This window comes from Macrobrachium rosenbergii, chromosome 51 (genome assembly GCF_040412425.1).
Source record: "Macrobrachium rosenbergii isolate ZJJX-2024 chromosome 51, ASM4041242v1, whole genome shotgun sequence".
In the NCBI taxonomy this organism is placed as follows: Eukaryota; Metazoa; Arthropoda; class Malacostraca; order Decapoda; family Palaemonidae; genus Macrobrachium; species Macrobrachium rosenbergii.
Window position 1 is genome coordinate 43522383 of NC_089791.1, and position 22155 is coordinate 43544537.

The window sequence follows — 22155 nt, forward strand, 5'->3', positions numbered from 1 at the left end:
TTAAACATGTCTCTTCTCGGCTATAATTTCTATCAGATACAAATTTGTCAAAAGCAACAGTAAAATCTAAATTATTTTTTCCGCTGTGGCATCAGGGCAAAGGATAAACAAAGGTTCAAGACTAAGTGTTGGTTTACGGTAAGGGGGGTTATTTGATAATTAAAAATTCAAAACTTTATCTTGTTGTTCAAGATTGTTCCAAGCGCTATTATTTATAAGTTATTCAATTTTCGGGAAAGGCAATTGGAATGAGTCGCACTATTATAGGCTTTAGGGGAGTCATTCTATATAAACAAAAAATTCGGGTGCAGCATGGGCAGCCCTTTAAGTCCTGTTTTGGCCAACCTATACATAGAATATTTTGAAACTGTATTAATAAATGCAATAAAACCTAAAGACACGCGGTGGATGCGACATGTAGATGATATCCTAACATTTTGGGATGACAGGTGGGGCAATTTTAACGAATTTCTTTCAAAACTAAATGCATTAGTGCCCAGCATCAAATTCGAAGCTGAGTGGGAAACAGACAACAAAATTCCTTTCATTGATGTTTTAATAATTAGAGACATGACAGAATACAAATTTATCGTACACAGAAAACCAACTTTTTCACTTACGGACAACACTATTTTAGTTATCATGACAGATCTATCAACATCGGCGTAGCCAGCAATTTATTCTTATGAGCCTTACACATTTGCTCCCCGGATTTGCTAGAAAAAGAAATTGAACTAATCCTTAGGCAGCTGTCATCTTTGAAATACCCTGAGCGTATAATTTTAGAAAGCGATCCATAAAGCTAACACAATAGTCTATTGTCCCCTTCAAAACAAGGCTGGAGAGACGCCCAACAATAAAATTAAAATCCCACACCTAGACAGGATTAAGACGTTGACACAGGCTCATGGAAATTCTAACCCTTTTGGTTTTACCTACCCAAATGCCTTAGCCAAATCCCTGATTAACGTCCAACAAAAGCCAGTCCCCAAAGACACAGGGGTATATGAAATACCTTGCCTCGACTGTGACAAATCGTATATCGGTTTTACTGGTAAATCACTCCCCCAGAGAGTAATACAACACAAGAGGTCAATACGGTATGGCCAACAGAGCTCAGCTATTTTTAACCATACAAATAACCATAACCACAGAATAAACTGGAATGCGTCTCGTGTGATTTATTGCAGCAATTGTCGGTTCAAAAGCCATATAGTGGAATCAGCCCTGATTAAACAAAGAAATACGATGAATCTATCAAAATGATCATGGGACTCAGATTATTATAGATAAAAAAATCTTCCTCCAACCAGCGATTAAGAACATTAAGAAGCTATCAGCGGGAGTGACGTAACGGGTGACCTCTGGATTTATTGGTATAAGTACCGCCTGTCTGTATTCCTACTTCATTCTTATACTTGCCAGCAGAGGGAGACAGTTTGGTCTCTGAAATACAGCAGTAACTTTCCACCAGTTCTTCGGGGTATGAGTGTAAGGTTAACAAACTGATGCTTTCAGAGACAAGTTTTTCAGAGAATTATAAATGACGTTCCTCTCAGGACATCGGATATTCATCGACTAAATTATCGGTGATTTGACAAAAAGGTGTTGCCTGCGGAAGGGGGTTATGTTATGCAGTCATCGAGGAAGTTCCTCGTTATTTTGTAATACAACTTGCCCAGTTCTCGAACTTAACAAGCTCGTTTATACTTGGGAGAGAATTCAAGGAAAATGAAAACCTGGAAGAGTCACTATTATTATTATTATTATTATTATTATTATTATTATTATTATTATTATTATTTATTATTATTATTATTATAACTAATGATCATATTTTTATTAGAATAATAATAATAATAATAATAATAATAATAATATTGTTATTATAACTAATATTTTTATTAGAATAATAATAATAATAATAATAATAATAATAATAATAATAATAATTATTATTATTATTATTATTATTAATTGTGCTGATGTCGAATCGAATTCTTATACTATAGTAAGGTGTAGAACGTTAAGAAGGATTTTACATTTTTTTCGGGAAACAACAGGCTCATGAAAATGATTTTTGTTTCATTTTTCATATTCAACGATAATAGAAGGACGCAACACGTTCCTCGAATTACGTAGATTAGCAACGAGTTAAAGAAACTCGTATTTTCCTGATGTTTATCCATGAGATGTTACTTATGATAAGATTGAATAGCCGGAGATAAATGTTCTTTTCGTTCGAAAATTTCAAGAAGTTTGTGGCGGAAAGTAAGCCAGAATAAAAAAAAAAGTAAAAAATGCGCCGGAGTTTCTTCAGCGCAATCGAGTTTTCTGTACAGCGTATAATGCTGTATGAGCCGCGGCCAAGCAAAATTCAGCCACGGCCCGGTGGTGGCCTGTCCTATAGTCTTGCCAGACGCACGATCATGGCTAAATTTAACCTTAAGTAAAATAAAAAAACTACTGAGGCTAGAGGGCTGCAGTTTGGTATGTTTGATGATTGGAGGTGGATGATCAACATACCAATTTGCAGCCCTCTGTCAATAACTAAGATCTGAGGGCGGACAGAAGTGCGGACGGACAGACAAAACCATCTCAATAGTTTTCTTTGACAGAAAACTAAAACCTGTTCTCTCCATTTCCCTAATAGCTCTTCGTTGGGCGAGTCGGTAGAGCCGTGGACTAGAACTCGTTAGGCCCGAGTTCGAGTCTCCGGCCGGCTGATGAAAAGTTAGAGGAATTTATTTCTGGTGATAGAAATTCATTTCTCGCTATAATGTGGTTCGGATTCCACAAAAAGTTTAATCCTTCGGGCCAGCCCTAGGAGAGCTGTTAATCAGCTCAGTGGTTGGTCTGGTAAAACTAAGGTAAAAATAATAATAATCCATTTCCCTAAATCTGGAATACCACACTCGCTACTTTGCCCTCTCAAGATGTCGTTGTTTTCTTTTCTTTTTTTTGTGATGGTCATCCAGAAATTACGACGCCATAAATCTCCCGACTTCTTTACATGCTTAGAGGTACTGAGTCGGTATGGACTATTATTCTTGTTATTATTACTGCATGTCATGTCATCCTGGGACTATTATGGTTACCGTAGTGAGTGGTGCTACGTCTCAATTACTGCTGCGCTGGAGGGGTGGGGGTGGGGGCAGGGAGTGCTTGTGTCATGGGACGCTATAATCTATCTCAGGGCAGAAAAACTTTTTTTTTTTTATTCTGAATGGCGTACAGTATACCTTTTGGTTTATGAGTACCCTTTAATGAAGTTGTTTTTTATTTGAGGTCAGTTGTAATTATTTTATTAGTAATGTTAGTGGTACGTCTTAGAGGCCGTATACCCTTTTGTTTATGATATACCCTTTAATGAGGTTTATTTTTCATTCGAGACCGGTCATAATTATTCCATTAGTAATGTATACTGATGGAGATGTAATCAGTAACATTTTCTCCAAATTTTGCCGTTGGGGAATATGTGTCCAGTGGAGCGGAACGGTTAAAAGGTCGTACTATACCTTTTGTTTAATAAAGAGTGGTTTTCTTTTTTACTTGAGATTAACCATAATTATTTTAGTAGTAGTATAAATTGAAAGTTAATTAGGAACATTTTCTTCAAATTTTGCTGCTGAGGAATATACTGTATGTCCGAGGGAGTGGTACGTTTAAAAATGTATTGTATTAAGACATGTTTAGATTCTTATTATTATTATTATTATTATTATTATTATTATTGTTGTTGTTGTTGTTGTTGTTGTTACCTGCTTAACAAGGAGAACAGAGTCATATTTCTAGACTGCCACAAATCCGTTTCCTGAAATTAAAGAAAACTGGACGTTTGGCGCAGTGGTGTCATTTCAGATTTTTCTTGGGTGGGCAGAGGTTTAGAACTTATGGTATGGGTGGGGTGGCAGCTGGTTGTAGGCGGGGTGGGGCGGGGAGCTGTAAAGCCCCCCGAGAAATTTTTGGGAATTTGTGCGAATTTTGGAGCATTTTGAAGCCACATAAGAGCTGCATTGAGTTAATAAAGCAGCAAACGTGTGCCACACCCGCCCATGTTCTTACTATTATTATTATTATTATTATTATTATTATTATTATTATTATTATTATTATTATTATATTATTATTTCAAAGGCTAAGGGGCAAACCAAGTCTTGGGGGGTGGATCTGTGTCTTGAGGGGGCAAGTGCCCCCACCCGCCCCATAATGACGCCCCTGGTTTGGCGCATCATGAAACGAAAATAAAAGGTCACGGTTGAGGAATTCGGAAAACAAAGGTGAGTTTGTATTTGACGGGATTTTGATGGCTTGTTTTTTTTAGGTAAGTTTTGAGGAGGAAGACGAATACAGTGGGCCCCGCAGGGGGGTGTTGCCATCAGTGCACCCCCCGTGGTGCACTTTAGGCATTACTTAGGGTCTTTGCAGCGACCCTTCTGCCCCTAGATGCAACTTCTTTCATTCCTTTTACTGTGCCTCCGTTCTTATTCTCTTCCTTCACTCTGACTTTCTACCGTCTTTAACAATTGTTTTATAGTGCAGCTGCGAGGTTTTCCTTCTGTTACACCCTTCAGACTTTCTTACTGTTAATTTCCGTTTCAGCGCTGAATGACCTCATATGTCCCAGCACTTGGCCTTTGGCTTCAGCTCTGTACTCTATTCTATTCCAATACAGCGGGAGACTGTAGCGACCATAATCATGTCACTTTTGGCAAAGTGTCGAAGATGCATTTTTAAGATTTTTTGAGTTATCTACATCGACTGTGATTTTATCACGGACTTCTTGTTTCAGCAAAGTTTCGAGTATCTCTCTTTTACCATCCAGGATGCGTGGGAGAGAGACACACTTGATACTTTGCTAAAACAGGAAGTCAGTGATAAATCACCAAATCGTCTGAATAACTAAAAAAATTTTTATGCATATTCGACACTTTGCTATAAAATGGATGATGTGTTGTCTAGGTATGGTTTAAAGTTGTGTAAGAGTTCAAAGGAAGGTTAAAGAAAAGGAGGCATTGAAGAGTGCTCACTGTTGATTAAGAGAGAATGTCAACAAGTCATTATGGAATAATGTTTACTTTTCTGAGCTAAGGTAGTGCTAAGAAAAAATGAAAAATTACAGTTTGTATGCAAGTAGGAATATCTTTCAAGAAAAGTGGACATTTGTTACGGAGCGAGAATTATTTAACGTTTGATTTTGATGATAGAATAAAAGATGCAAATAATGACAGATAAATTTAAGTACTTTAATGAGAAATGATGGAAGAAACTACGAATAAAGGTTCCCTGGAGGAGGGTAGTGTCAAGGTCTTGGGTGGTGCCATCAGTGCATCTCGCGCGGTACACTGTAGGCATTACTGAAGGTGCTTTGCAGCGTCCCTTAGGCCCCTAGCTGCAACCCCTTTCATTCCTTTTACTGTACCTCTGTTCATAGGCTCTTTCTTCTACCTCACTTTCCACCTCCTAACAGTAGTTTCATAGTGCAACTGCGAGGTCTTCCTCTTGTTACACCTTTAAAACCACCTTTACTTAAAATCTCCCTTTCAACGCTGAATGACCTCATAGGTCTCAGCGCTTCGCCATTGGCCTAAATTTCATATTCCATTTCCAACGATTAAAGGTTATTACTTTGGAAAATATTATTGGAAATGCATATAGTAGGGTCATAATTGATATAGCTAGAAAACAAAAAGACTAGTCCTGGCTTAGACAAGGAGGAAGTGCGTGTAGCACAATTGCCCTCTATCTCCGTGCTGCTAAATGTCAATATAAATAGACTGGAGAGAGAGGGGAAGAAGAAAGAGAAAATGGTGTAGTGTGTTGGCGTTAATGAAGAACGATGATAACTTGACGGTCTCAGTGAAGGAGAAAGTTGAAACGTTACCAGAGCAGGCGAAGGCGCGAAATTAAATGGGAGAAAACGGCAAGGATTTTGTAAATAACAAAAGGCACGATGGTCGACTGGAGCTGACCGAACAAAGTAGAAATGCGGGACCGAATATCACTGATGGCGTAGGACGAGGGAGGACGGGGATTGGGGAAAGAGGCAAAAGGCAACGGGAATCCTGCAAAAGCTGAGGAATGGCAGGGGAATGTAAACAAAGGCGAAGTGGAATGAGTGAAAGGATCCCTGAACCGAGCTCTTTTTGCGAAAAACGGAATACTGAATGTAGGGAAGAAAGCAAACATTACGACTTGTTAAAAGGAACTGAATGAGGAGAATGCTTGCAGAGAGAGAGAGAGAGAGAGAGAGAGAGAGAGCAAGGGCGGATGGACGTCATAATAGAAGATGCCAGTTGTTCACCAATCGAGCACAGATTCAAAAAGTGAAAAATGCGCTGAAGTTTCTTCGGCGCAATCGAGTTTTCTGTCCGGTGGTGGCCTCAGCCACGGCCCATAAAACTCTTAGCCGCGGCCCATGAAACTCAGCCACGGTCCGGTGGTGGCCTATGTTGTTGGTACCTATAGCGCTGCCAGAAGCACGATTATGGTTAACTTTAACTCTTACGTAAAATAAAAACTACAGAGGCCAGAGGGCTGCAATTTGGTATGTTTGATGACTGAAGGGTGGATGATCAACATACCAATTTGCAACCCTGTAGCCCCAGTAGTTTTTAAGATATAAGGGCGGACAGAAAAAGTGCGGAGGGACAGACAAAGCCGTCACAGTAGTTTTCTTTTACAGAAAACTGAAAATGAGACCCGTTTCTTGAACACTCTGTAATCTCGCACCGAACACACCCCGCCGCCAGAGAAATTGCGAGTTTCAATATCGAATATCGAAATAGTTTAGTTGCAATGGGAGAAGAGAATATGGCAGTTTGGACGGAAAGGACTTCTAATAGAGAAGACTCGTGAATGATGGAGGGGAAGGAGGGCGGGTTGTGGGGAGCTGCCCTGCGAAGCGATGGAATGATTGAGTGCCGGTGGAATTAGTCTTGGAAAAGGTCGTTATGCCCGGGAATCAAGAGAGGACTTGCTTGCGAGGGATAAAGGGCGGTGCTGCTGTATACGAAAGAGGAGGCGCTGGCGTCATTCCTGCTGGATGTACGAAGTGGCCTGCTGAGTTTGATCGCTCTGCGCTAATGGACTTTGGATTTTATTCAGCATTAAGAATATGAATGCTGCTGCTGTTGTTTGTTCTTGTGTTTTTCAGGTTGTACTTTTAATAAGGGGAAATTGTTGTTGATTGAAAAGTTATTCGTTCTTTTGGCATGTTTTTTTTATTTTGCATTTTTCCTTTGCGGTTTTATGTTGTTGTTACCCTGTTAACAGAATTGAGTCTTATCTTTGTTAAGACATAATACGTAATGCTGATGCTGTAGCCATTTATGCATAGATTACATACGTACGTGCCCATATATTTTGCCAGTTACACACACATATACATATATACATAATATTATATATACTGTATATGTATATAAACAAAATCCACGAAGGAAAGAGAAACAGTGGAGTGCTGCGAGGCCTTTCGACTTGTCTTCCTTTACTTACTGCCTCGCAGCACTCCATTGTTTCTCTTTCCTTCGTGGATTTTGTCTTTGTTTACATATTCATCACCTTCCATAGTTTCGTGATTCATTTATACATATATATATATATATATAATAAATATACATACATTATATATATATATATATATATACTCGTCATATATATATATATATATATATATATATATATATATATATATATATATATATATATATATATATATATATATATACACACACACATATATATATATATATATCTATAGTACACGCTTCAATTTTGATAGTTATATAATTATAAGTCACACACCGTTCGTTTAATATCCAATTTCCTATACCTTGGGAATAACTTACACCGAAGGGAAATCATCATTTATAAGTGCTTCGTCGCCTTTAGGATACGAATCGTTGCCTAGTTTGGAAGCGACAGACAGTGACATTGACCATCCGGCCTCACTGTAAGTTATTCAAAACGTGTAGGGAAGTGGATATTAAACTGTTTTTATCGCTTAATATTTGGGTATATATATATATTTATATATATACATATATGTATTATATATATATACATATAATATGTATTATATATATATACATGTAATGTATATGTATATATATGATATATATATAATATATATAAGTATATATATATATATATATATATATATATATATATATATATATATATATATATATATATATATATATATATACATATATGCATTATATGTGTATATACTGTAAAATATATATATATATATATATATATATATATATATACATGCATATATATATATATATATATATATATATACACATATATATATATATATATATATATATATATATATATATATATATATATACACACAGTATATGTATGTTTGTGCGTGTGTGGATGGCACACTCACAACACACGCACATACATAATATATATATAGGAGTATATAAATAAAACAGCATCCAGTTCTTAAAATCAAGGCAAGATTTTATTAAGTAAACTTCACATCTTATCATCGAGGATCATCACGGACCATCGCCAGTTATGAAACGGGAGTCTGTTAATTGACTTCGTTGTTAGTTTAAGAAGGCTTTTTGGAAAGTGGCGCCTCTCAAGACACGCCGCCTCTTGATCTGAATATTCATATCCTCAAATTCACTTCCGCAAAGAGGCATCTCGCAGCCTTGGGTCTGCATTTCTTTTGGAGTCACGCTCTAAAGAACGAATATTTGTTTAGTGGACTTTCGTCGAGTGTTAGCTGTGAGAGATAAATGAGCAAACACGAATCAAATTAATGTTGAAAGTGTCGGAATGAGTTAACTGTGTAATAAACTTCTAAGAACCATATTAATCTCCTAGTAGTGTCAGAATGAGTTAACTGTGTAATAAACTTCTAAGAACCATATTAATCTCATAGCAGTGTCAGAATGAGTTAACTGTATAATAAACTTCTAAGAACCAAATTAATCTCCAAGTAGTGTCAGAATGAGTTAACTGTGTAATAAACTTCTAAGAACCAAATTAATCTCCAAGTAGTGTCAGAATGAGTTAACTGTGTAATAAACTTCTAAGAACCAAATTAATCTCCAAGTAGTGTCAGAATGAGTTAACTGTTTAATAAACTTCTAATAACCAAATTAATCTCCAAGTAGTGTCAGAATGAGTTAACTGTTTAATAAACTTCTAAGAACGAAATTAATCTCAAAGTAATGTCAGAATGAGTTGGTTGTCAAGACTGGTTAGCTGTTAGGGACATACCAACAAGATCCAGACTTATTTTGAGAACAGTGTCAGAAATAAACAGCGGCACGGATCTCCATTTCTCTGAAATGTCACGTTCTAATCGCCAAGTAATTTACAGTTACGATAAAGAAACAGACGCCACACGCACCGTGGGAGGGTATTGCTGTCAGTGTACCAAACGCGGCGCACTGCAGGCATTACTTAAGTTTCTATGCAGCGTCCCTTCGGTCCCTAGCTGCAACCCCTTTCATTCCCTTTAATATACTTCCGTTCATATTGTCTTTCTTCCAATGTACCTTCCTCCCTTTCCTAACAGTTGTTTCAACATTATTTTTCAGCGCTGAATGACCTCATAGGTCCTAGCGTTGGCCTTGGGCCTAAATTTTACATTCGAGTTCCAATTCTATTCTCCACCCAAACTAGTTTTGAGTAATCATTGTCAGAAGTAGTGTGCATTTCATTGACTAACTTCAGAGCGTAAAGTTTAGCGTTGTAAATAGTTACTGGCTACAATAGCTGCGACAAATAAACAAACAATATTCAAACTAATTTCAAGATAGTTTTAGTAATAGTCCACGGCATGAATCTGCGTTCTCTTGGTGCAACGTTGTGGGCACAGAGTTTACTGCTATGAATAGTCATTGACTATTATAACTGCGAAGAGTATGTAAAGAAACAAGATGGGGAATAGTCATTAAAATTGTTAGAAATAGTCTACAGATTTCTTTCTGCTTCACTTAGTTTCTTGTTAAAAAAAATAGAAGGCTATTAGTTTGCTAGGAATGCTAAAAAAAACTCTTTAAAAAATAGTGTTAGACACAGTAATTGTCAGTGTTTATCTACGGAAAATAATTGAGAAATCGTCCCAAACAATAGTAATTAGTGTAAATGTCGGCAATAAACTATTTCATTAGTCCCCAAACCACAAGCGACCAAAACAACAATTTCAACATTTTTGAAAAATAATTTAATTAATTGATTTGGAAAATAATTTAATTAATTGATGCATCAAGCTGCTAATCGGATAAGTTACGTCAAGATTTAAATCGCAATTACGGATATACTAGGTACAATCAATTTACGTATTTTGTTGTTTTATATAAAAAAACAGGTTGGTATTTTTATTCGGAAACATTCACTGAAATGAAAGGGTGGTGGGGATTACAAATGGGAATATATAGCGCATAATATATATATATATATATATATATATATATATATATATATATATATATATATATATATATATATATATATATATATATGTATATGTATGTGTATATATATATATATATATATATATATATATATAGATATCACACATATTAACACATCACACACACACACACACATATATATATATATATATATATATATATATATATATATATATATATATATATATATATATATATAATATATATATATATATACATATACATCACACACACATTATATATATGTGTGTGTATGTGTGTGTATGCGCTACATATGCTCATTCGTAACGACCTCCCCTCCATTAATTTCGGTTTATATTAATTTCGATGCGCGCATAGTAAGCACACACAACAAAATACACACAACTTGCATATTATGCCCCCCCCAAAAAAAAAGTGAGCTATTGAACTGAATCGAAACAGCACAGAGGAAATCATTGGGGTGAGAAAAATTAATTAAGCTAAAAAGGATTCCATTAAAGTTGTACCAAACAGTGCGCTCTAATGAAAAGAAATTTTTCATGTGCTTGATAAAACGTGAAACAATGAGCATTTCCGGGCGAATCCGGAAATGCTGGATGACCTTTTTTCCTAGCGAAACCGGAAGTGCTGGATAATCTTTTCCGAGCAAACCCGGAACTGCTGGAGGACCTTTTCCGAACGAACCCGGAAATACTATTGATCTTTACCGAGCGAACCCGGAAGTGCTGGATGACCTTTTATGAGCGACCCCGAATGTGCTAGATGACCTTTTACGAGCAACCCTGGTAGTGCTGGATGACCTTTACGAGCGACCACGGAAGTGCTGGATAGCCATTACGAGCAACCCTGGAAGTGCTGGATGACCTTTTCCGAGCAAACCCGGAAATATTGATGACTTTTACCAAGCGAACCTGGGAATACTGATGACCTTTAACAAGCGAACCCTGAAGTGCTGGATGACCTTTTCCAAGTGACCATGGAAGTGTTGGATGACCTTTTCCAAGTGACCATAGAAGTGCTGCATGACCTTTACGAGCAACCCCGGAAGTGCTGGATGGCCATTACAAGCGACCCTGGAAGTGCTGCATGACCTTTTCTGAGTGACCCCGAAAGTGCTGGATGACCTTCTCTGATTGACCCCAGAAGTGCTGGATGACCTTTACGAGCGACTCTGGAAGTGCTGGATGACCATTACGAATGACCCCGGAAGTGCTGGATGACCTTTTCCCAGCGAACCCGGAAATACTGATGACCTCTACCGAGCGAACCTAGAAGTGCTGGATGACCTTTTCCCAACGAACCTGGAAATACTGATGACCTCTACCGAGCGAACCTAGAAGTGCTGGATGACCTTTTCCCAACGAACCCAGAAATACTGATGACCTCTACCGAGCGAACCTAGAAGTGCTGGATGACCTTTTCCCAACGAACCCGGAAATACTGATGACCTCTACCGAGCGAACCTAGAAGTGCTGGATGACCTTTTCCCAACGAACCCGGAAATACTGATGACCTCTACCGAGCGAACCTAGAAGTGCTGGATGACCTTTTCCCAGCGAACCCGGAAATACTGATGACCTCTACCGAGCGAACCTAGAAGTGCTGGATGACCTTTTCCCAGCGAACCCGGAAATACTGACGACCTCTACCGAGCAAACCTAGAAGTGCTGGATGACCTTTTCCCAACGAACCCGGAAATACTGATGACCATTACGAGCGACCCCTGAAGTGCTGGATGACCTTTTCCCAGCGAACCCGGAAATACTGATGACCTTTACCGAGCGAACCCGGAAGTGCTGGACGACCTTTTCCGAACGAACCCGGAAGTGGCATTATGAAAAATAGATGAAGAGGGAGGGCGCAAAGGTCGAAGTGTTTGATATGAAATATTTGTACTGGAATTTCGAGAATCAAGACACACTGTTGCACGCAAAGTACATTAATCTTCTGAGTGTAGTTCATGGAGAACGAATTGAAGTATTTAGCTCGAGAGTGAAGCTATGCTAAGTTCACGTTTTGGCTTAGAAGTTCATTTTAGGCAGTGGTGTAGCAGATTCGCGTCGCTGTTCGGGATGAGTGCGGGTGTTGATGTGTGATATGTTCAGTCTCATAGCTTGCACAATATATATAATTTTATATTATATAATATACATATGTATATATGTATATATACTGCATATTATATATGTAGTACTTCCTGCAAATTATAATAAGCATTGCATGATATATATATATATATATATATATATATATATATATATATATATATATATATATATATATAAATGTATATACTGTATATACATGTATATATATATATATATATATATATATATATATATATATATATATATATATATATATATATATATATATATATATATATATACACACACACAGTACTTCTTATGCATCAAGATAAGCATTAAATGCGAAAGCATGGCCACCCTTTAGTCTTTTTAGACAGTTTCCTAAATTTCAAAATATCTTGGCTGACTTTCTCCTGTCAAGTTTTGCAGACCTTAACGTTCTTCTACTTTCTTTTCCAGGACACTGTCTGCCAGATAAATCAAGTCACATTTGACTGTCAACCCTGGAACACTGACTGGTGGTAATTCTTTCTAGTCTCTGGCCTGGAGGTCTGTAACTGTTAAGAGGGAAAGGTAAGCCTTGAACCTTCATTTATGCTGTTATAATTTCATGTTTTCAGTGTAGACTCTTTCCGTTCATATTCCCTTTCCTCCATCTTACTCTCCACCTTCTCCTAACAACTGTTTCATTGTGCAACTGCGAGGTTTACCACCTGTTACACCTTTGAAACCTTTTTTACTCTGTGTCCCTTTCAGGGCTGAATGACCCCATAGGTCCCAACGCTTGGTCTTTAGCTCAAATATTATATTCCATTCCATTTACCCATTATAGAGTCTTGGTTGCTTTACACTGTGTACCGCCGTCTATTTTTTTTTTTTTTTGTTACGGTTGTTGATAATTATTTGTTAATTATATGTGTGAGTAATCATATAAAACAAGTTAAAAAGGAAATTAACATGTGAAAAATCTCCACACCCCTAAGTGAGAAGAGAGAAACATTGAGAGACAAAAATAGACAATGCATAAGTGAGAAATCCCCGTACGGGGGTGCGCCCTCAGTGCACCTCGTGCTGGGCACTGTAACTATTACTTGAGGTTCTGTGCAGCGTGCCCTCGGCCACTAGCTGCAACCCCTTTCGTTCCTTTTACTGCACCTCCTTTCGTATTCTTTCTTCCATCTTACTTTCCATCGTCTCCTAACAATTGATTCATAGTGCAGCTGCGAGGTTTTCCTCCTGTTACACCTTTTAAACTCTTACTGTCAATTTCTGTTTCAACGCTGAATAACCTCATTGGTCCCAGTGCTTGGCCTTTGGCCTAAATTCTGTATCCAATCAATCAATCGTAAGTGAGTAAAAATAGGTCTTGGTACACCGGCAAACAGATAAATGTATGAATACGTTAAGAACAGTATATGGGAGGAATATTATAGTGCGGATGAAGTCAAAAGAATTAATATGATTTTTTATTTTTTTAAGCTTTTGAGGGCACTAGAGCTTGCGATCTATAAGTGTACTTATATTTACATACTCAGATTTTTTTCTGCGAGAGAGAGTGATAAAACAAAATGGGATAAGAAAAATTTAATTAGGGTGAAGACTACAAAGCCATGAAATAGATTTTTAGTCGTTGCAGTGTTCATTGAATTATTGGGTTTTCTTGCGTTTTTTTTCTTTCGTGACGAAAAAGAATTAAAGATATAATGTCGTTACGGCTCTAGAAGGGAGTGTGGGTGGGATGAACGACCCTTATGAACACCGTAGTGATAGAAAGGGTTGCTCTCTGACCTACTCAGAATAGAGCGTTTATTCGTCTTGTAACACTTTTTCTGAAAAGCTTTATTTGCGTTTCAGTAGTATATATCAATATCCTGCATTTTCTCTCTCTCTCTCTCTCTCTCTCTCTCTCTCTCTCTCTCTCTCTCTCTCTCTGTATATATATATATATATATATATATATATATATATATATATATATATATATATATATATATATATATATATATATATATCTATATATATATATAATTACTGACAGGACCTCGTTGAAACTGGATGGTATCTAGCGGAGATATTTATTCAATAAATTTCCAGGACATGAAGGGCTGTTAGTCCTGGAAAGCTTGTAACTTTTATTGAATAAACATCTCCATAGATATAGCATGATCCAGTTTCAATGAGGTCCTGTCAGTAATTACATTAATGCACAGTTAATATATATATATATATATATATATATATATATATATATATTATATATATATATATATATGTATATATATATATATATATATATATATATATATATATATATATATATATATATATATATATATATATATATATATATATATATCAAAACATCGTCCTAAGTCAGTTTGACTGGTTTGACCTCTTGAAACTGTGCTTAAGTGCGCAATGCTGTTGTGAACAGTTACGGAACCTCGAACTTACTATTTTTTATTTATTTCTCTTTCATCCTTGTGTAAAGCTACATCAAAGAAACCCAGTTTTGGTATCTTTGTTAATCCCCGTTTTTTCAATTTCTTTTGGTTAATCTTATTTCAGAATAAGGTATTAAAAGTATTCGGATTTAAGGGAAAGTTCTGAAAGTTCCCATTGGTCTCTTTAACATAAATGAAATTGTTGTTACTTGATCAATAAGGTTAACTGATGCGTAAATGGCTTGAATTTGAACAGACATCTAAACATTAGTAATGCTTATAGTGATACCATATCATTAAGATATATAGTGTTATATTCTTTTTATTGCAATTTAATGTAGGATTTGCAAAATTTTATTCAAATTTACGATTATCTTTATTCAGAATTAATGTGACATTTTCATTAATGGAATTCCAGACATACAAGAAAAGCGCAGACATCAGAGATAAACATTGTTATCACCTCTGTATTAATGCCAACTTTAGGTACGGAAGTTAATGCATAAAGAATTGAGAGTGATCGTTTATTTTCTATCAAGCAGACTTGTTCAGCTTCCGCGATAGATTTTCCAAATTATTATATGATGGCATTGTTTTTTAAATCAGTCATCCCCATCGTCATTTTCATGAATGATTTGCCCCGACGCTGAAGACCACAGAATAATCACCCCGTCATTAAAGAGAGGATTAGAATGCAAAGCTAATGCATAAGTGCGCATTCACGCGCGCGCGCGCACACACACACACACACACACACACACACACACACACACACACACACACACAAGCGCACGCGAAACCAAGAATTCCTGACGCATTCCATCCAGTCTTGCGGTTTTCTCGGCCATTTTCTACTACCCTGGTACTACCTCCCTGGTACTACCTCCCTAGTGCCCTTGGTACTACCTCCCTGGCACTCTGTTTACCCATTATCCCGGAAATCGAGTAAGAGGGGAGGTGGGATCAGGCTCTTCGCTGCTTTTAGAGACAGAAGAAAAGGAGCAGTCGGCCGTTAATCGCCTCTGGAAGGAATAAAATATGCCCCATTCGACGACACAAGACGCCTCTAAATTAGAGTCAGGGAACACAAACTGTTTTCTTGAAGCCTCTTGTGGAAAAAGGGACGGCTGCTCTTGTTACCTCTGACAACGGAGTTGGTGGGAGGTTGTGTTGTGTAATTACGCGTGGCTCTGTGTTTGTTTGTTTCAGATGTCCATACATTTCCCAAACATTTATTCATGGATTTGTGTGGAACTTTGCGGAGTTAGTGTGTGTGGAATTGGAGCTGGAGTAAAAAATTTAAACCCAGGGCCAAGCCCTGGGACCCGGACCCGTGAGGTCATTCAACGCTGAAAGGGAAAGAGAGAGTGGAAAGGTTTGAAAGGAGTAATAGGAGGAAGACCTCGCTGTTTCACTGTGAAACATTTTTAGGAGAGGGTGGAATGTCAGATGGAAGAACGGTAATATGAACGGAGGTGCAGTAAGAGGAATGAAAGGGGTTGCGGCTAGAGGCCGAAGTGATGCTGCGAAGGACCTCAAGTAATGTCTACAGTTCACCTCGTGAGATGCACTGGTGGTACTATCCCCCTCCCCTACGGGGTTAGGGTTTTGTGAGTGTGTGTGTGTGTGTATGTGTGTGTGTATAATTGGAGGTTATCATCATTCGAGTACTTGTGTATACTCTTTCATCTATACTCAGAGTTATCTCAAAATTTTATCTCTTCATCTCTTCTCAAAATTATGTAAAAAATTTATCAGTGGATTTAATATATTTTTAAAAAAATTATCTAAAAAAGTTATCAGTGGATTTAATAAATTTTTTAAAATTATCTCAAAAATTTATCAGTGGATTTAATATATATTTAAAAATTATTTCGAAAATTTATCAGTGGATTTAATATATATTTTTTTAAATTATCTCAAAAAATTATCAATGAATTTAATATATACTTTTTTCAATTATCTCAAAAGATTTATCAGTGGATTTAATATGTATTTTAAAAATTTTCTCAAAAATTTATCAGTGGATTTAATATATTTTTTAAAAAATTATCTAAAAAATTTATCAGTGGATTTAATGCATATTTTTTTAATTATCTCAAAAATTGATCAATGGATTTAATATACATTTTAAAAATTATCAGAAATTTATCAGTGGATTTAATATATATTTTTTAAAATTATCTCAAAAATTTATCAGTGGATTTAATATATTTTTTTAAAAATTATCTCAAAAATTTATCAGTGGATTTAATATATATATTTTTAAAAATTATCTCAAAAATTTATCAGTGGATTTAATATATATATTTTTAAATTATCTCAAAAATTTATCAGTGGATTTAATATATTTTTTAAAGTTTGGGTCTGCGATGGAGGTAACGAAATCAGGGGCGTCTGTAATTTTTTTTTTATAAATAAATTTCCACAAAATAACTTAGTCTCTTATTAATGGATTTGACAGTTGGATTAGCCATGCCGAGAAACATTTGGCAAAGCTTGAAGGAGATACGGTTCAGGTTAGAATGTGATTTTATTTTTTCTTTTCATCTTCGCATCTCAGGTTTTGAAATGTTCTTTTTCATGTTGCTACGATGTAACCTTAGAGATCATTCTTTTTTAGAGGGATGGGTTTGTGTTGTAGAGAGAGTGTAAGATAGTGATTGGGTTTGAAGCAACCCATTAGTTGATGTGTTATGAATTACTTGCATTCTACTGTATTTTGATTACACTGTTGATGTATATATATATGTATATATTATATATATTTATATATATATAATGCATATAATATAAAATATATTATGTATATGTATGTATATAATTATATATATAATTTATAATATATATATATATATATATATATATATATATATATATATATATATTTATATATATATATTATATATTATATATTATATATTATATATTATATATATATATATATATATATATATATATATATATATATATATATATATATATATATATATATATTTTCTCATATCCATGTAACCCCACTATATAGTACGGTCAAATAATGGGATGAACGCAGCAGCACTTATGGCCATGTAATATGCATGAAATCCCCGGTATTTGTTGTTGCGTCATGCCGAACAACAGAAACAGAAGCATTCCAGCGGGAGTTGTCAGTTTCCCAGAGGTCTCTCCTTCCGTTCTCCCCTTTAATTCGGTTATCGAGGGTCTTGTCGGATTAAATAATGCAATTGCAGCAGCTCAGCATAGAACATTAAAGGAATGTATTTTTTTTTTTTTCGTAAGGACATTTGGAAGCGTTTGTGCGGCAGTGAAAGCGATGTTGCTTTGTGCAAGGCGATGCTAGGAATTTTTACCGTCTGAGAGGGAGCAGTTAAAAGTAGGAGGAGATTACTAAGGAATTTGTAAAGCTTGTAGTTAACAGCTGCTTGTTTTCATTACATTTCCCTCGTGTATATAGATACAATTCTTGTGTTTTAAAAATTTACTTACATATTTTTATGGTTATGTATTAACTTGCCAATGCATTTTTTATGTTTATTTATTAATTTGTTAATTAATTTTTTTGCTTAATAAGTGATCGCTTCTTTCTGTATTTCCCATTACCTTCTGTTACGTCTTTTTAATGAGCACCATATTCTTTGGAAGTTTGAATTTCATGTTAGTGGCCGCTGTGGGCTTTTCCCTTATGAATAGGGTTCATCTTCTGAATAATTATGATAATAATGATAATTAGATACCATTAGTTTCTTCGAGATTTGGCATCACATTTCCATTATATATTGTGATCTATCTGCGTTTTTTTATGCTTCTAAGTTGTTTATTTAAACACTCTAAATCCTCTACAAGGTTTTTTTCCTTCATGGTTTTGGAATGTTTTAAGACATGGTTAGAGAAGACTATAAACTGTCAAAAGTTTCTGAAGTAACTACCAAAACAGTTAGCCATATGCATAAATTTTTTTCAAACAAGTTCATGAAGATAAACTATCTGCTGTCAGACCAGTCGAACAGTTTTAAATTTGACAGTCAAATTATCTATCTTGACCCAAACGGGAGGTCAGTTGACCAGGTTTGAAAATAACGGAAGTAAAAAAAAAAAAACTATCTTTCCGGCCGCCGTGTTTATGTATCCACTGGTGTTTTGCGTCCATAATTAATGAGTGCTATTCTGGCTAAAGTATAGCACAATTAAAATCGTGAAACTGTATAAACAATATAATTGTTTAATTAAACCATTACATCGCCGGGTTTCAATTTAAAATTAAGAAAATGGAAACCGGAAATATTTTTTCCCAGTTTCACTGGAAAAACATGTCAGATATTCTATTAATATATATATACATATATATAATTTATAATGTATATATATTATATATATACGTATATACATATATGTATATATAATCAGTAAGCTACAAACGTCCTTTAATATCAATTCGCTCTACCTCCGGAAATAATATATTTTCATATATATGTTACCGAAGGGAATTTTTAGTTGATAATAAGTTCGTCGTCCGCTGGTTCGAGCCCACGGGACGACGAACTTATTATCAACTAAAAATTCCCCTTCGGGCACTTTATACGAAAATATATTTTTTCAGGTAGAGCTGAATTGATATTAAAGGACGTTTGTAGCCTTTTACTGATTGTATATGAATCACGGTGATGTGATACAAAGTCATATGTATATATATATGTCGTGCACAAGTTTATTTTCATAACTCGTGTGACATATTGTTCCCTGCGTCTTTCTTCCAAGTCGGCGACGTATTCATCCACAGCGTCTCTTCTCGAAGTCAGCAGCTCACGAGTCTATTATTTAGAAGGAATTTTTATTAAATGTAATTATATCTCTCAGAAAGGCCTAATGGAGACGAAATGGGTAGCTTCTTACTTTAATGATGAAAGTTAATAACATACACAAGCACAATTACGCTTACAGTTTTACTCTCTTGAAAACCACTCTTGCTAGTCGAAGTTCAGTTTCTGTCTGGTTAAGTAGCCCGCGGTCAGGGTATGGTAAAGTGGCCCGCGGACAGAATCTGGTTAAGTGGCCCGCGGTCTGAGTCTGGTTGGGACCACGGAAGCTACGGGGAAGTACCGAGTATTCTCGTACTGGTGACTAGCGACTCAATCTTCCTTCTCTGGCTTCGTTCTTCTCTGGAACCCCTGCTTCTCCTTGCTATCTTTGTCGTTGTCCAGCCCTTTTTCGTGGAAATTCATGTGAACGCCTCTTAATGAAGGCGGGGTTATAGATATGGCTGGAACGTTGACTCTTGACGAGGTTATAGGTTATGCTCGGTCAGCTCAGTCGCAAGGGCGCAGGTTCAAGATTTTATGATCGGTTTTATGGCCCTGGGCGCGATACACTCGCTCACTGTTTTGAGTTCATGTGAAGACGGTTTCCTGCTTTTAGCTTACTCGACATGTCTAGCCTCGGTAATGCATAACAACCAAGCTTAATTGTTGTCTCTCTCTCTCTCTCTCTCTCTCTCTCTCTCTCTCTCTCTATTCTTACTCGATCGATCACTGTATAATTTATCTTGTTCCACTTCTCTCTTTTTAAGATTCTATTCTTATGCTTCCCTATTTAATCTTTCTTTACATCACTACATATATATACATAATATGTATACATATATTCATATATATATATACACACACACACACACATATATATATATATATATATATATATATATATATATATATATATATGTAGAGAGAGAGAGAGAGAGATGACAATAAAACTTGCTCACGATACATATTTAAAAAAATATTTTTCGAACAGCTTCTTTGTTAATGCTCTTACACAATTTATTAAAACGCATAAATGTAAAGGGTGGAAAGATAGTTTCCGCGAATTAGATTACTGTATATGTATTGACAAAAGCAGATCATACACACAAATAAAACTCTGATGCCTAGAAACGATACGCAGCCTAATTCGAGGAAGGGATCTTTTTACATTTTTAAATTAAGCGTTTTGTTAATTGGTGTACAGTTAACAGAGAGAGTGCAGAGAAAAATTATTTAAAAAAAGAAGATGCCTTGAGCTAGCTTTATTTTCAGTCCTTCTCTCTCTCTCTCTCTCTCTCTCTCTCTCTCTCTCTCTCTCTCTCTCTCCCAAAGCCATAAAAAAATAATATGCAGCAAGTGTTATTGAAAACAAAAGCCTCTTTACAGTACATCCATCCGATGACAGTCTCTCTCTCTCTCTCTCTCTCTCTCTCTCTCTCTCTCTCTCCAAAAGCCATAAATAAATAATATGCAGCAAATGTTATTGAAAACAAAAGCCTGTATGCAGCATGCAAGAAAATGCTTTAACTGACTTCTCTCTCTCTCTCTCTCTCTCTCTCTCTCTCTCTCTCTCTCTCTCTCTCTCTCCCAGAAGCCATTAAGAAATAATATGTGCAGCAAAGGTTATTGGAAAATAAAGCCTGTTTATAGTACATCCATCCGATGACATTCTCTCTCTCTCTCTCTCTCTCTCTCTCTCTCCTCCTTCTTCTTCTTCTTCTTCTCCTTAATAAAAACTGCTGTTTTTTCAGAGACCATGAAAAGTATTTTTACAAAACATTGTTAATGCCTCTGTATTAATGCCAACTTTAGGTAATGGAAGTTAATGCATAAAGAATTGAGAGTGATCGTTTATTTTCTATCACAGACTTGTTCAGCTTCCGTGATAGATTTTCCAAATTATTATATGATGGCATTTTTTTTAAATCAGTCATCCCCATCGTCATTTTCATGAATGATTTGCCCTGACGCTGAAGACCACAGAATAATCACCCTGTCATTAAAGAGAGGATTAGAATGCAAAGCTAACGCATAAGTGCGCATTCACGCGCGCACAAGCGCACACACACACACACACACACACACACACACACACACACACACACACACACACAAGCGCACGCGAAACTAAGAATTCCTGACGCATTCCATCCAGTCTTGCGGTTTCTCGGCCATTTTCTACTACTCCTGGTACTACCTCCTGGTACTACCTCCCTAGTGCCCTTGGTACTACCTCCCCGGTACTACCTCCTGGCACCTGTTTACCCATTATCCCGAAATCGAGTAAGAGGGGGAGGTGGGATCAGGCTCTTCGCTGCTTTTAGAGACAGAAGAAAAGGAGCAGTCGGCCGTTAATCGCCCTCTGAAGGAATAAATATGCCCC

At 36.2% G+C, this 22155-nt stretch overlaps 1 long non-coding RNA gene across 3 annotated transcripts in view; it reads left to right on the forward strand.

Annotated features, from left to right (window-relative positions):
- The window catches only part of LOC136833545 (uncharacterized), a 112891-nt gene that overhangs the window by 26116 nt on the left and 64620 nt on the right, over window positions 1-22155 (forward strand). For all 3 annotated transcript variants that reach the window (XR_010851497.1, XR_010851499.1, XR_010851498.1), the window contains exon 5: window positions 12989-13102. This is a non-coding gene — a long non-coding RNA (uncharacterized lncRNA). The remainder of the gene's footprint in view (window positions 1-12988; window positions 13103-22155) is intronic.